The sequence below is a fragment of the Bos grunniens genome, chromosome 18 (genome assembly GCF_055505025.1).
Source record: "Bos grunniens cultivar Pamir isolate PY7600 chromosome 18, Bosgru_T2T1.0, whole genome shotgun sequence".
Lineage (NCBI taxonomy): Eukaryota > Metazoa > Chordata > Mammalia > Artiodactyla > Bovidae > Bos > Bos grunniens.
The window spans coordinates 60288612-60302452 of NC_141182.1; the positions used below are offsets into that span (position 1 = coordinate 60288612).

General features: G+C 45.0%; 1 protein-coding gene across 4 annotated transcripts in view; it reads right to left on the bottom strand.

The window, feature by feature from the left end:
• LOC147354492 (zinc finger protein 610-like) overlaps nt 1-6348 on the bottom strand; it is a 28303-nt gene extending 21955 nt beyond the window's left edge. For 2 of the 4 annotated variants that reach the window (XM_086354206.1, XM_086354210.1), the window contains exon 1: nt 6194-6348. The gene's annotated coding sequence lies outside the window, so the exon portion shown is untranslated. Of the gene's footprint in view, nt 1-6163 lie in introns of all 4 variants that reach the window. The other 2 variants (XM_086354207.1, XM_086354211.1) reach the window with 2 other exon arrangements.
• Nucleotides 6349-13841: the final 7493 nt, after the last annotated feature.

Sequence of the window (13841 nt, forward strand, 5' to 3'; positions counted from 1 at the left end):
GAGAAAATAATAGCAAATGAAGCAACAGACAAACAACTAATCTCAAAAATATACAAGCAATTCCTACAGCTCAACTCCAGAAAAATAAATGACCCAATCAAAAAATGGGCCAAAGAACTAATTAGACATTTCTCCAAAGGAGACACACAGATGGCTAACAAACATATGAAAAGATGCTCAAGATCACTCATTATCAGAGAAATGCAAATCAAAACCACTATGAGGTACCATTTCACGCCAGTCAGAATGGCTGGGATCGAAAAGTCTACAAGCAATAAATGCTGGAGAGGGTGTGGAGAAAAGGGAACTCTCTTACACTGTTGGTGGGAATGCAAACTAGTACAGCCACTATGGAGAACAGTGTGGAGATTCCTTAAAAAACTGGAAATAGAAATGCCTTATGATCCAGCAATCCCACTGCTGGGCATACACACTGAGGAAACCAGAAGGGAAAGAGACACGTGTACCCCAATGTTCATCGCAGCACTGTTTATAATAGCCAGGACATGGAAGCAACCTAGATGCCCATCAGCAGATGAATGGATAAGAAAGCTGTGGTACATATACACAATGGAGTATTACTCAGCCATTAAAAAGAATACATTTGAATCAGTTCTAATGAGATGGATGAAACTGGAGCCTATTATACAGAGTGAAGTAAGCCAGAAGGAAAAACACCAATACAGTATACTAATGCATATATATGGAATTTAGAAAGATGGTAACAATAACCCTGTGTACGTGACAGCAAAAGAGACACCGATGTACAGATCAGTCTTATGGACTCTGTGGGAGAGAGAGAGGGTGGGGAGATTTGGGAGAATAGCATTGAAACATGTATAATATCATGTATGAAACGAGTCGCCAGTTCAGGTTCGATGCACGGTACTGGATGCTTGGGGCTGTTGCACTGGGACGACCCAGAGGGAGGGTAGGGGAGGGAGGAGGGAGGAGGGTTCAGGATGGGGAACGCAGGTATACCTGTGGCGGATTCATTTCGATATTTGGAAAAACTAATACAATATTGTAAAGTTTAAAAATAAAATAAAATTAAAAAAAAAAAAGAAAAGAAAGTCGGTATTGAATGATCTAGGTATTGAATGATCTAATCTATCCCAAGCTACAAAAAGAATTAACTGGAAAGAAAGGAGAAAGCAAAAAGGAAAACGATCACAAAGAATATGTTTAATGTTCCTGGAAAAGGCACCATGTAGTAAGAGAGTCGGTTCTGCACATGTATCTTTTAATACAAATAATTAGAAAATGCACAAGCCTTACAGACAGAAGTTTTGCAGTTCTCATCTGTATAATGTAAAGAAGCAAGTTTTAAATTTATTAGACCCTAAAGCGCAAAATCAATGTGGTCGTTTTGTCACTATGTCGTGTCAGACTCTTGCGATCCCATGGGCTGTAGCCCGCCAGACTCTTCTGTCCATGGGATTCTCCAGGCAAGAATACTGGAGTGGGTTGCCATTTCCTTCTGCAGAGGATCTTCCCCACTCAGAAATTAACTCGGGTCACCTGCATTGCAGGCAGATTCTTTACTGACTGAGCTATGAGGTAAGTCAAAAATCAATGTATCACGACTTCATAATCCTTATCCAACCAATTCAACACTCTCCTGGATCTAGTCCTCTCCCTCACCTGCACACTACTTGTTTCCACTTCATTTAGTTGATCTGTTTCCCTAATTCTTTCTCCATCTGTCTCCCTTTCTCTTCTCCTCTGCTCTCCAGCTGTGCCTGTCCTACTCTTTACTTCTTCCCTGACTCCCATCCGGCCTCTCTCTGCCATCTGTTCCCTGCAAAATGCTTCTAACCCAACCTCCTTGATGATCCTCAATCTCCAAGAATTTCTGCCTTTCTTCCTCCATCTCTGCCCTCCCTTCCTCCCAACTCTCTGGCACCCCCAAGTGGCTACGCTTCCTTTCACCTTGCTTGCTTTCTCAGTTCCTCCAATTACTGGATGTGAGTGAAAGTCCCTCAGTCCTGTCTGACTCTTTGCGACCCCATGGCTGTAGTCCATGGAATTCTCCAGGTCAGAATACTGGAGTGGGTAGCTGTTCCCTTCTCCAGGGGATCTTCCCAACCCAGGGATCGAGTGCAGGTCTCCCGCATTGCCAGCGGAGCCCCCTTCATCTCCCACCAGGATACTGTTCTGTAAGCCAAGGTTCCAACTTTTGTATCCCCTTTGCGGGCTCTCTGTGTGAACTGCCTCTCCACTGTCGCCCTCTTATTCAAGAAGTCCTCCTCCTGCAAGGGCCAAATTCCACCTGGTGGAATTTGGGATGGAAGAACCACGGGGGTCAAGTGGTTGGCCCAGGTCACCCACCCCGACACAGGATCAGGGGAAAGGTCATTATGAAACAAGGCCGAGGAGATATGGGCGCTGAGAGGGAGTGGGTCTCAAAAGCGGGGCGCGCTCCCCAGAATCCCAGGACCTGGGAGAGGACGTGGCTTCCAGGGACCGAGAAGGCGAGGCTGAGGACCGCGGAGCGTAAATGCCCACCTCGTGGAAGAGAATTTTATGCGGTGCAGGAAGTGCAGAGGGGACAGTAAATGGTTTTAAGACGGAAGGAGGTGCGAAACGCAGCGTTTCAGAGTTCCAAAAGCAGGAACCGGCTGCAGTGCAGACTTTAAACCAAAAGGGAGGCGCCCCTTCGCCGCTCACAGAGACGTCTGAATTTGCTGGGGTTGGTAGGGCGGGCGCGGGGATTTAGAGTCAGCAGAGACCCTCAGCTCCGGGTACCGAAGGAAGCCGAGTGAGAGCGGCACGTGTGACTAAGAAAGAGAGAAACTCACGCCGCGCTAAGACAGCTGCACCGCCGGCTCTCCGCTTCCGGATGTGGGAAGCTGCGCGGGCCAGCAGTGAAACGGCGGGGGCGGCCTGGGGAAGCGGAGACAAGCTGTCAGGGTGCGGGTCATGGAGGGAAGCCGGGTCTGCCTTGCACCTTGGGAAAGTGAGACTGGCGGGGCCTCGGGGCGCGGCGGGCGGGGCGGAACAATTCAATAGTGTAATCTCTGAGGAAGGTGACTGCAGGAAATTAAAAGACCTCTGCTTCCTGGAAGGGAAGTTAAAAAGCAAAAGCATCACATTGACAACAAAGGTCCCTATATTCAAAATAATGTAATGTTAGTTGCTCATCGTGACCGACTCTTTGCGACCCCATGGAGTCGGACTCCTCTGTCCGCCAGGCTCCTCTGTCCCGGGAGTTCTCCAGGCAAGAATACTGGAAGTGAAGTCGCTCAGTCATGTCCGACTCTTTGCGACCCCACCGACTGTAGCCTACCGGGCTCCTCCGTCCATGGAAATTCCAGGCAAGAATACTGCAGTGGGTTGCCATTTCCTTCTCCAGGGGAATTTCCCGACCCAGGGATCGATCCCGGGTCTCCTGCATTGTAAGCAGATGCTTTACCGTCTGAGCCACAGGGGAAGCAAGAATACTGGAGTGGGTGGCTATTTCCTTCTCCAGGGGATCTTCCTCACCACGGATCAAACCATGTCTCCTGCAATGCAGGCACATTCTTTACTATCTGAGCCACCAGGGAAGCCCAGATATAACGTTAAGTGCTATGGAAATAGTTGAGATGAGTGGCAAATTCAAGTTGTGTTTTTTGGAATATCATGGATTTTCTTCCCCAAATATTTTCCATGCTTCGATTGAATCCATGGATATGCAGATACAAAGGGTCGACTGTATTTTCTTCTCTCCAAATATCAAGTTCCTAGCAGTGGCAACCCACTCCAGTGTTCTTGCCTGGAGAATCCCAGGGATGGGGGAGCCTGGTGGGCTGCCGTCTATGGGGTCGCACAGAGTAGGACACGACTGAAGCGACTTAGCAGCAGCAGCAGCAAATATTTAATATCATATACAGTTTCAAATTAAATTCACGGGTTTTTTGTTTGATTTTGCTTTAACCTGTCACCTAAAGTGAAAGTGAAGTCGCTCAGTCCTGTCTGACTCTTTGCGACCCCATGGACTCTAGCCTATCAGGCTCCTCCATCCATGGGATTTTCCAGGCAAGAGTGCTGGAGTGGATTGCCATTTCCTTCTCCAGGGGATCTTCCCGACCCAGGAATCGAACCCGGGTCTCCCGCATTGCGGGCAGACGCTTTACCGTCTGAGCCACCAGGGAAGCCCCTAACATATTGCCATTGAGTCTTTGGATGTGATATCTAACCAAAAACAGCTGCATATGGTAACCCTCTGTATGAAAGGTGTAATAGGTAAGGAGACATTTTTGTAGACTATTTTAAAAACATGATAAATGCCATTATCAACATTATTCACGATTTAAATATTATATATACATTGCAGATCATCTCCATTTCAACAATTATGTAAGGGGAACAGTAGAAAATAAAAATTTCATAATGTTCTTATGCAGTGCTTAAGCAACTGAATGTTTTATCTGAAGAGCCTATGATATAAAAATTAGAATCAAAGTTTTGCTTTTTGAATGCTGGTCCATAAAGAAGGCTGAACATAGAAGAATTCATGTTTTTGGATTGCGGTGCTGGAGCAGACTCTTGTACAGCAAGAGGAGTCCCTGAAGACCATCAGTCTGTTGGGGCTGCTTTGAGGAGGGCAGGAGGAACTCCATCTTGAGGCCTGTCAGCCATCTTAAGACAGCATGTGAACTGGGCCCCGACTTTGCCCAAGAATGAGGAAACTATTTTTAAAGTAAAACCAGGTCTCCTTGGAGACCTCCCTCCCCATAGATAGCAAAGATTGGAGTTAAGGTCAGGCTGCCCAGGTTAGATTCACAATGAAGATATCCCCCATGAAGTATAATTATTGTTCCCCTTTAACCTTAATTGTTAGTTCTCCCTACACCTCCATGTTGTAAAACGAAATCATATACATCAAAAAAAGTTGCGAACATGTAAACAGTCACTTGCTGCTGCTGCTGAGTCACTTCAGTCGTGTTCGACTCTGTGTGACCCCATAGACGGCAGCCCACCAGGCTCCCCCGTCCCTGGGATTCTCCAGTCAAGAACACTGGAGTGGGTTGCCATTTCCTTCTGCAATGCATGAAAGCGAAAAGTGAAAGTTAAGTCGCTCAGTCGTGTCCGACCCTCAGCGACCTCATGCACTGCAGCCTTCCAGGCTCCTCAATCCATGGGGTTTTCCAGGCAAGAGTACGAGGGGTATAAAACCGAGTCTCTCGAAAATGTCAGGGTCCTTGTTCAGAACCGATTCCCCTTGGACCTGCTGGGGTAATAAACTGTACTCCGCTGTCTTTGAGTGTCCTCCGAGGTGTGCTTTGCGACACTGGATTCTCATTTTTCCATAACAAATCCTAAAGGAAATCAACCCTGAATATTCACTGGAAGGACTGATGCTGAAGCTCCAATACTTTGGCTACCTGATGTGAACAGCCAACTCACTGGAAAAGACCCTGATTCTGGGAAAGATGGAAGGCAGGCAGAAAAGTGGATGAGATGGTTGGATGTCATCACCGACTCGATGGACAGGAGTTTGAGCAAGTTCCGGAGATGGTGAAGGGCAGGAAACCCTGCCTACTGGCACAGGGTTGCCAAGAGTCCGATAGGACTGAGCGAGGTAACAAAGACCCACTCCAGTATTCTTGCTTGGGAAATCCCATAGACACAGGAGCCTGGCAGGCTACAGTCCCGGGGGATCTGACTGAGCACTGCGACCATTTTATATTTCTCTTTGATTCTAATGCTCATACAAGTAACCAGCATCACTGAAAATAATCTCCTAAAATGAAGAGTCTTTGTAATCAAGTCTTTACAAATGAAGAGTCTTTTTAGTCATCAGAAAAGGACAGTAATACTCTTCCCTACCACTCGAGAAAGAACTTCAGCTCCAGCACCAGTCCCAAAGCTGAAATTCTAAACTACTTCCTGAACACGCGATTTGATACTTATAAAATTATCAAGTGCCACGTCATAATTAAAATGACTTTTTCCTTATAAAATACTACGTATTTCGTGCACTGTATGTGTTACCTCAGGATTTTACATCCAAAGGAAACTAGACCCTGGGCCTCTCACAACGACTGAATTTATTTGGGCTGGAGGAAGGGGTCGGGGAATAGCGAGGTGCGAAGTGACTGGAGACCACGGATAGGAAGGAGAGGGGACCCCACAGGCGCAGCTTAACAACAACAACAAAAACAAACAAAAAAAGTACCGCACGTTTCCAATGGTCCGCCGCACCTACCAAGTCTCGGCTTCGGGAATTGGCTGTAGAATCGCTTGCGTCGAAGGGGAGACTCGAGACTCCTCAACCACTGGTATCGGAAGAACGCCACAGGGAGGGGCGGGGCGTAGGGCACCCTCCGGCGCCTGGGCGCGTGAGCGGCGGAGCCGAAAGAGGCCGAGAGGGGCCGAAGGGGGCCGAGCGGGGCCGAGCGGGGTCGAGCGGAGTCGAGAGGGGCCGAGCGAGACCGAGAGTGGCCGAGCGGTGCCGAGCGGGGCCGAGCGGGGCCGAGGGGGGCCGAGCGGGGCCGAGAGGACACCTGCTGTGTTCTGCCTTTTGGTTCCCGGGTATCTTCTCAGGGTTTAGAAGTATATGAGAGTCTTTCCCGTCGTGTGTTGCATCATTGATTCCTCATAACTGTAACAGTTTTAAGGTAAAAACTTAAAATCCTGTGGGATAATTGCGTTAGAAAGGTTTCCCCTTAACAGGATTCCTGCTGATGAGGGTGAAGTAGTTCAGTATGGGAACTGAAACCTGGTGTGGTGGCTGGGCTGGGGATCGTTAGGGGTGGGTAGGGTTTGATGTGGAGTGGTGGCTGGACCCAGAAATATTCCTGCAATTAAATTAATTTAAGCAGTTTAACGGAGAAGGCGATGGCACCCCACTTCAGCATTCTCGCCTGGAAAATCCCATGGATGGAGGAGCCTGGTGGGCTACAGTCCATGGGGTCGCGAAGAGTCGGACACGGCTGAGCAACTTCACTTTCACATTTCACTTTCATGCATTGGAGAAGGAAATGGCACCCCACTCCAGTGTTCTTGCCTGGAGAATCCCAGGGATGGCGGAGCCTGGTGGGCTGCCGTCTATGGGGTCGCGCAGAGTCGGACACGACTGAAGCGACTTAGCAGCAGTAGCAGCAGCAAGCAGTTTAAGTAAACAAGAACTAGCTTTGTGTAGGGATGACAAGCTGGAATGTGAAACACACAGCTCTTAGTACACCTCATAGTAACACCTGTAAGGAGAAAAATATCTTGACATTTCACTTCTTCAAAGATCAAGCTTATTAGTCACTGCAGCAGCCCAACGACAATGCACCCTGAGGTGAATGCAGGCTGCAGCAAAACAGGTACCATTCTGAACTTCCTACATAGTAGCCTTGGGAAATCAGGAACAGCCTCTTGGGCCCATACTCCTCCTTAGGGAGTCCAGGTAAGTTTTGGGGACTCTCTCCTGGTTTTCAGATCTCCCAGTTATAGGGTGATGACCCCAAATTTTATTTGTCAGGGTATGAACAGTTAAAAGACACCGGAGGATCCTGGTTGAAAGTTACTGGGATTTGCTCGGTTGAAAGCCACTCACTGCCACTTCCCTGGTGGTCCTGTGATAAAGAATCCACCTGCCAATGCATGGGACACAGGTTTGACCCCTGGTCTGGGAGGATACCACGTACCTTGGAGCAACTAAGCCCGAGCAACACAAGTACTGAGCCTGTGCTCTAAAGCTTGTGCTCTGCAACAAGAGTAGCTACAGCAGTGAGAAGCCAGCATAGCAATTAAAGTAGTTCCTGCTTGCTGCAACCAGAGAAAGCCCACGTGCAGCAAAAAAGGCTCAGCACAGCCAAAAGAAAAAAGACATTGAGTGATCTGGACTGACCAAAAAGGAGATTCAGAATGCCAGTCTCCAACCAAACACCAGCCACGTTTATGTATTTTATGTACAGAATTTATAGCCCCTGCTCACCGCAAGGAGAGAAAAGCCAGGAGTACAGTGAAGACCCAGAACAGCCAAAAACAAATTTTAAGGTTATTAAACAAGAGAGAAAAAATTTCCTGTAATGAGAACTGCATTCTTCCTTATAGAAACTGTTCCATGCTTATAATGACATAGCTTCAAATACTTTTGAGAAAAACTTGTTTACATCATAATATATAATAAATAAGTGAATACTTCATCAGTGTAACAGAATGTCAACAATTACTAGATGATCATTTGACAGTAATCAGGCAGTTTTAATTTTTGTTCTCTCTTTGCTTTGCTGTCTGTTTCCAAAAGCTCTGTCAGATATGGACAACAAAGCAGACTACAACAGAACATCTTGAGAAGATATTACAATTTAGTTTCACCAAAATTATCACCAACTTTGCACTATTTATAAATATTTCTATGTGTATTAACTGACTGAACTCAAGTCCTAAAGGAACTTTCTTCATGTTTATAGGGCAGCTACTATGTTCCCTGTCATTGTCTTATGTGCATTTTCACATTACAAAAGTCTCAAAATAACCCACCGACATATGTATTTGTTAGTGTAAGGCAGAGGAGAAATGTAAATTAAACTTTAAATCTCGGTCACAACATGTGGACAGAGAAAATAATGCTAAGGAAAAACTTGAAAAAACAAAAGAAATAGGGTAGCATGATTTGAGAGAATCGCATTGAAACATATATATTACCATATGTAAAATAGATAGCCAGTGGGAGTTTGATATATGACTGGGCATCCAGGGCCACTGCTCTGTGACAACTTGCAGGGATAGGGTGGGGAAGGAAGGCGGGGACACAGGAATGCCTATGGCCGATGGGAAAAACCATCACAGTATTAAAAAAAAAAAAACAACTCAAGAAAAAGGAAATTCTACTACAGCTGACAATGAACTATGGAGCATATTTATTAATTCTATAATGTTACATCAACATTTTAATATGTTTTGGAAAACTAAACTTCTATTTAGTATTTATTAATATTAAATATTTCTAAACATTACTGTTCATTCAGTTCAGTTCAGTTTAGTCGCTCAGTCGTGTCCGACTCTTTGCGACCCCATGAATCGCAGCACGCCAGGTCTCCCTGTCCATCACCAACTCCCGGAGTTCACTCAGACTCACGTCCATCAAGTCAGTGATGCCATTCAGCCATCTCATCCTCTGTCATTAGGCTAGTGTAACAATGTCTTAGGCAATAGATAGTAAATAGCAATTTTTCTGTTTAGTAAAACAGATAAATAGGAATTTACTACCATCTTCAACAACCATATAGAATAATGGAACATATCTGTACAGCAGGAAAAGGAATGAAACAAATTCATAGCATGAGTAAACATTCAGTGTTTTGTTAAACAGTCTCACTGTGGTTTCTCCGATGTTTGACTACTGATACCTTTAGACTTTAAAACCAACCGCTTCCTATGCTGCCTATCTGGGCAGGATGAGAAATTCCCATCAGGTTGGAAGTCTATAGTGCCCCAACTAGAAAGCTTCACCAGTTAACAAACATTCTCATATCATCTGTCCCAGTATCCAAACCAAACTTTGGGTTTGCTTCCATCTTGTGCTTTCAGTGACTTCAAAGTAACAAGAACAAAAAAGTTGGGATTGAATCTATGAAATTTCTAGTTTATCAAACAAACAAAAAAATGCCACCATGTAATGTGCATTCTCAATGATTTCTGGACTTCCCTGGTGACTCAGGGATAAGGAATCGGCCTGCCAATGCAGGAGACGAGGGGGTCAATGCCTGGTCCAGGAAATTCCCACATGCTGTGGAGCCACTAAGCCCCTGAGCCACAACTGTTCAGCCAATAATAAATAAATAATCAAAAATAAATTGTTTCAGAATTCTCCAAGGTCAAAAAGAGATACCACCTTTAACCTTAGTTCTGAAGTTTATTTCCTAATAGTTTACATGTTTATTTTCCTATTTTCACTTCATATAAATCAGGCCCATACTAATGGTTTTATTTGGGAACAAAAGAGGACATTGGGAAATATCAGGAACATCCATAAACAGGGGAGTAGGTTTTAGGGGGTCAGAGTCTATAAAAGCTCCACTATGGACAGAGTATGGAAAGAATAACTCAAGTGCAAATTATTAGTATATAATCCCCAAATTAACTATTCTTTGATTTCACCATGCACAGAAACTCTAATAGATTCTTTCAACCTTGAGAGCCTTTGGGGCATTACTAGGTTCTGTTATGAAGAACTGAAAAGGGATAAAACTGTGCTGTTTGAAGAAAAATGACTGTTGTGAATAAAGAAATATTGGTTATACGAATGCAGGTAATTCCTTCAAAATACTGATTTTTCACAGGACATTCCTGGTGGTCACAGGAATTCCAGGTTAAGGACCTGCCTTGCAACAAAGGGGACTCAATCCTTGTTCAATCCTTGGTTGGCGATATAAGATCCCACATGCAGCAGAGCAACTATGTCGGGAGCCACATTACGCATTACTGACAAATTGGAGGCACCGCCCCAACCCCTCTCCTCATTCTGCAGGCATGACCGGGATGAAGGTGTTAGGCCTTGTGATTCTGACTTGTTCTTTCCTTTCTTCAGTTGAGTTGACTGTAAAGAATGTTAAGGTGCTTATTGTGCTTGAGAGAAACATGAGAAAGCACAAAGCCTTCTACAGTTGTGCACAGAAAATAATCGATAAAATAACCACTGACATTTGTTCAAGGATCTTTACAAAGAATGTCTCAGAATGAGCACAGAGGCCGCAGCTTGAGGCCATGGGAAGGATTATTATCTGAGACCTGTTTCTGAGGGGAATGTTTATGGCAAAAGAAGTTTGCTGAGTTTCAGTTCAGTCACTCAGTCGTGTCCGACATTTTGCGACCCCATGAATCGCAGAACGCCAGGTCTCCCTATCCATCATCAACTCCCAGAGTTCACTCAGACTCATGTCCATCAAGTCAGTGATGCTACTCAGCTATCTCATCCACTGTTGTCCCCTTCTTCTCCTGCCCCCAATCCCTCCCAGCATCAGAGTCTTTTCCAATGAGTCAACCCATCACATGAGGTGGCCAAAGTACTGGAGTTTCAGCTTTAGCATCATTCCTTCCAAAGAATTCCCAGGGCTGATCTCCTTCAAAATGGACTGGTTGGATCTCCTCGCAGTCCAAGGGACTCTCAAGAGCCTTCTCCAACACCACAATTTAAAAGCATCAATTCTTCGGAACTCAGCCTTCTTCACAGTCCAACTCTCACATCCATACATGACCACAGGAAAAACCATAGCCTTGACTAGACGGACCTTTGTTGGCAAAGTAATGTCTCTGCTTTTCAATATGCTATCTAGCTTGGTCATAACTTTTCTTCCAAGGAGTAATTTTAATTTCATGGCTGCAGTCACCATCAGCAGTGATTTTGGAGCCCAGAAAAATAAACTCTGACACTGTTTCCACGGTTTCCCATTCTATTTCCCATGAAGTGATGGGACCAGATGCCATGATCTTTGTTTTCTGAATGTTGAGCTTTAAGCCAACTTTTTCACTTTCCACTTTCACCTTATTCAAGAGGCTTTTTAGTTCCTCTTCACTTTCTGCCATAAGGGTGGTGTCATCTGCATACCTGAGGTTATTGATATTTCTCCTGGCAATCTTGATTCCAGCTTGTGTTTCCTCCAGCCCAGCGTTTCTCATGATGTACTCTGCATATAAGTTAAATAAGCAGGGTGACAATATACAGCCTTGATGTACCCCTTTTCCTATTTGGAACCAGTCTGTTGTTCCATGTCCAGTTCTAACTGTTGCTTACTGACCTGCATACAGATTTCTCAAGAGGCAGGTCAGGTGGTCTGGTATTCCCATCTCTTTCAGAATTTTCCAGAGTTTATTGTGATCCACACAGTGAAGGCCTTTGGCATAGTAAATAAAGCAGAAATAGATGGGTTTTTGGAACTCTCTTGCTTTTTCCATGTTCCAGCAGATGTTGGCGAATTGGTCTCTGGTTCCTCTGCCTTTTCTAAAACAAGCTTGAACATCTGGAAGTTCATGGTTCACCTATTGCTGAAGCCTGGCTTGGAGAATTTTGAGCATTACTTTACTAAAGTGTGAGATGCATGCAATTGTGCGGTAGTTCGAGCATTCTTTGGCATTGCCTTTCTTTGGGATCGGAATGAAAACTGACCTTTTCCAGTCCTGTGGCCACTGCTGAGTTTTCCAAATTTGCTGGCATATTGAGGGCAGCACTTTCACAGCATCATCTTTCAGGATTTGAAAGAGCTCAAATGGAATTCCATCACCTCCACTAGCTTTGTTCATAGTGATGCTTTCTAAGGCCCACTTGACTTCACATTCCAGGATGTCTGGCTCTAGGTCAGTGATCACACCATCGTGATTATCTGGTCATGAAGATCTTTTTTGTACAGTTCTTCTGTGTATTCTTGCCACCTCTTCTTAGCATCTCCTGCTTCTGTTCGGTCCATACCATTTCTGTCCTTTATGGAGCCCATCTTTGCATGAAATGTTCCCTTGGTATCTCTAATTTTTATGGAAGAGATCTCTAGTCTTTCCCATTCTATTGTTTTCCTCTATTAGCATTGATCGCTGAGGTAGGGTTTCTTGTCTCTTCTTGGTATCTTTGGAACGCTGCATTCAGATGCTTATATGTTTCCTTTTATCCTTTGCTTTTCATTTCTCTTCTTTTCACAGCAATTGATACGGCCTCCCCAGACAGCCATTTTGCTTTTTTGCATTTCTTTTCCATGGGGATGGTCTTGATCCGTGTCTCCTGTACAATGTCACGAACCTCATTCCATAGTCATCAGGCACTCTATATATCAGATCTAGTCCCTTAAATGTATTTCTCACTTCCACTGTATAATCATAAGGGATTTGATTTAGGTCATACCTGAATGGTCTAGTGGTTTTCCCTACTTTCTTCAATTTCAGTCTGAATTTGGCAATAAGGAGTTCATGATCTGAGCCACAGTCAGCTCCTGGTCTTGTTTTTGTTGATTGTATAGAGTTTCTCCATCTTTGGCTGCAAAGAATATAATCAATCTGATTTCGGTGTTGACCAACTGGTGGTGTCCATGTGTAGTCTTCTCTTGTGTTGTTGGAAGAGGGTGTTTGCATTTTATTGGCAAAACTCTATTAGTCTTGGCCCTGCTTCATTCCGTATTCCAAGGCAAAATTTGCTTGTTGCTGAGTTTAGGGTTTAGGATTAAGAATAGCTAGAAGAAAGGAAATGGCAGAGGGAAATGGCAACCCACTCCCGTGTTCTTGCCTGGAGAATCCCAGGGATGGGGTAACCTGGTGGGCTGCCATCTCTGGGGTCGCACAGAGTGGGACACAACTGAAGCCACTTAGCAGCAGTAGCAGCAGCAAGAATAGCTAGAAGCCTTTTTAGGAGATAATGATCTTAAGATGCTAGGGGCAAACAGGATTTAGAAAGATAAGAAATAAACTGAGGAATGTACCATGAGTTACAATGTAATCACAAATTAAGTACAGTAAATCTGGGTGGGAGAAACTAAAAACCGCTGACCTAATGCTTTTGTCAAAGTATAAAAGAGAACCTGAAGCTTGAAATGAACATGTAGTCCCGTACTATGAGTCAGTGAGTGAAGAGTGAGTGAGTGAAGTCGCTCAGTCGTGTCCGACTCTTTGCAACCCCATGGGCCGTAGCCTACAAGGCTCCTCTGTCCATGAAATTTTCCAGGCAAGAGTACTGGAGTGGGTTGCCATTTCCTTCTCCAGGGGATCTTTCTGACCCAGGGATCGAACCGGGGTCTCCCGCATTGAGGCTGACACTTTACTGTCTGAGCCACTATGAGTCAGAGGCTACATCATTGTCCGCTGGATGTAGTCCCTTACTATGAGTCAGAGGCTACGTCATCATCGCCCATCCCTTCAGGTTGAATCCCTGGCTGCTGGAGCTG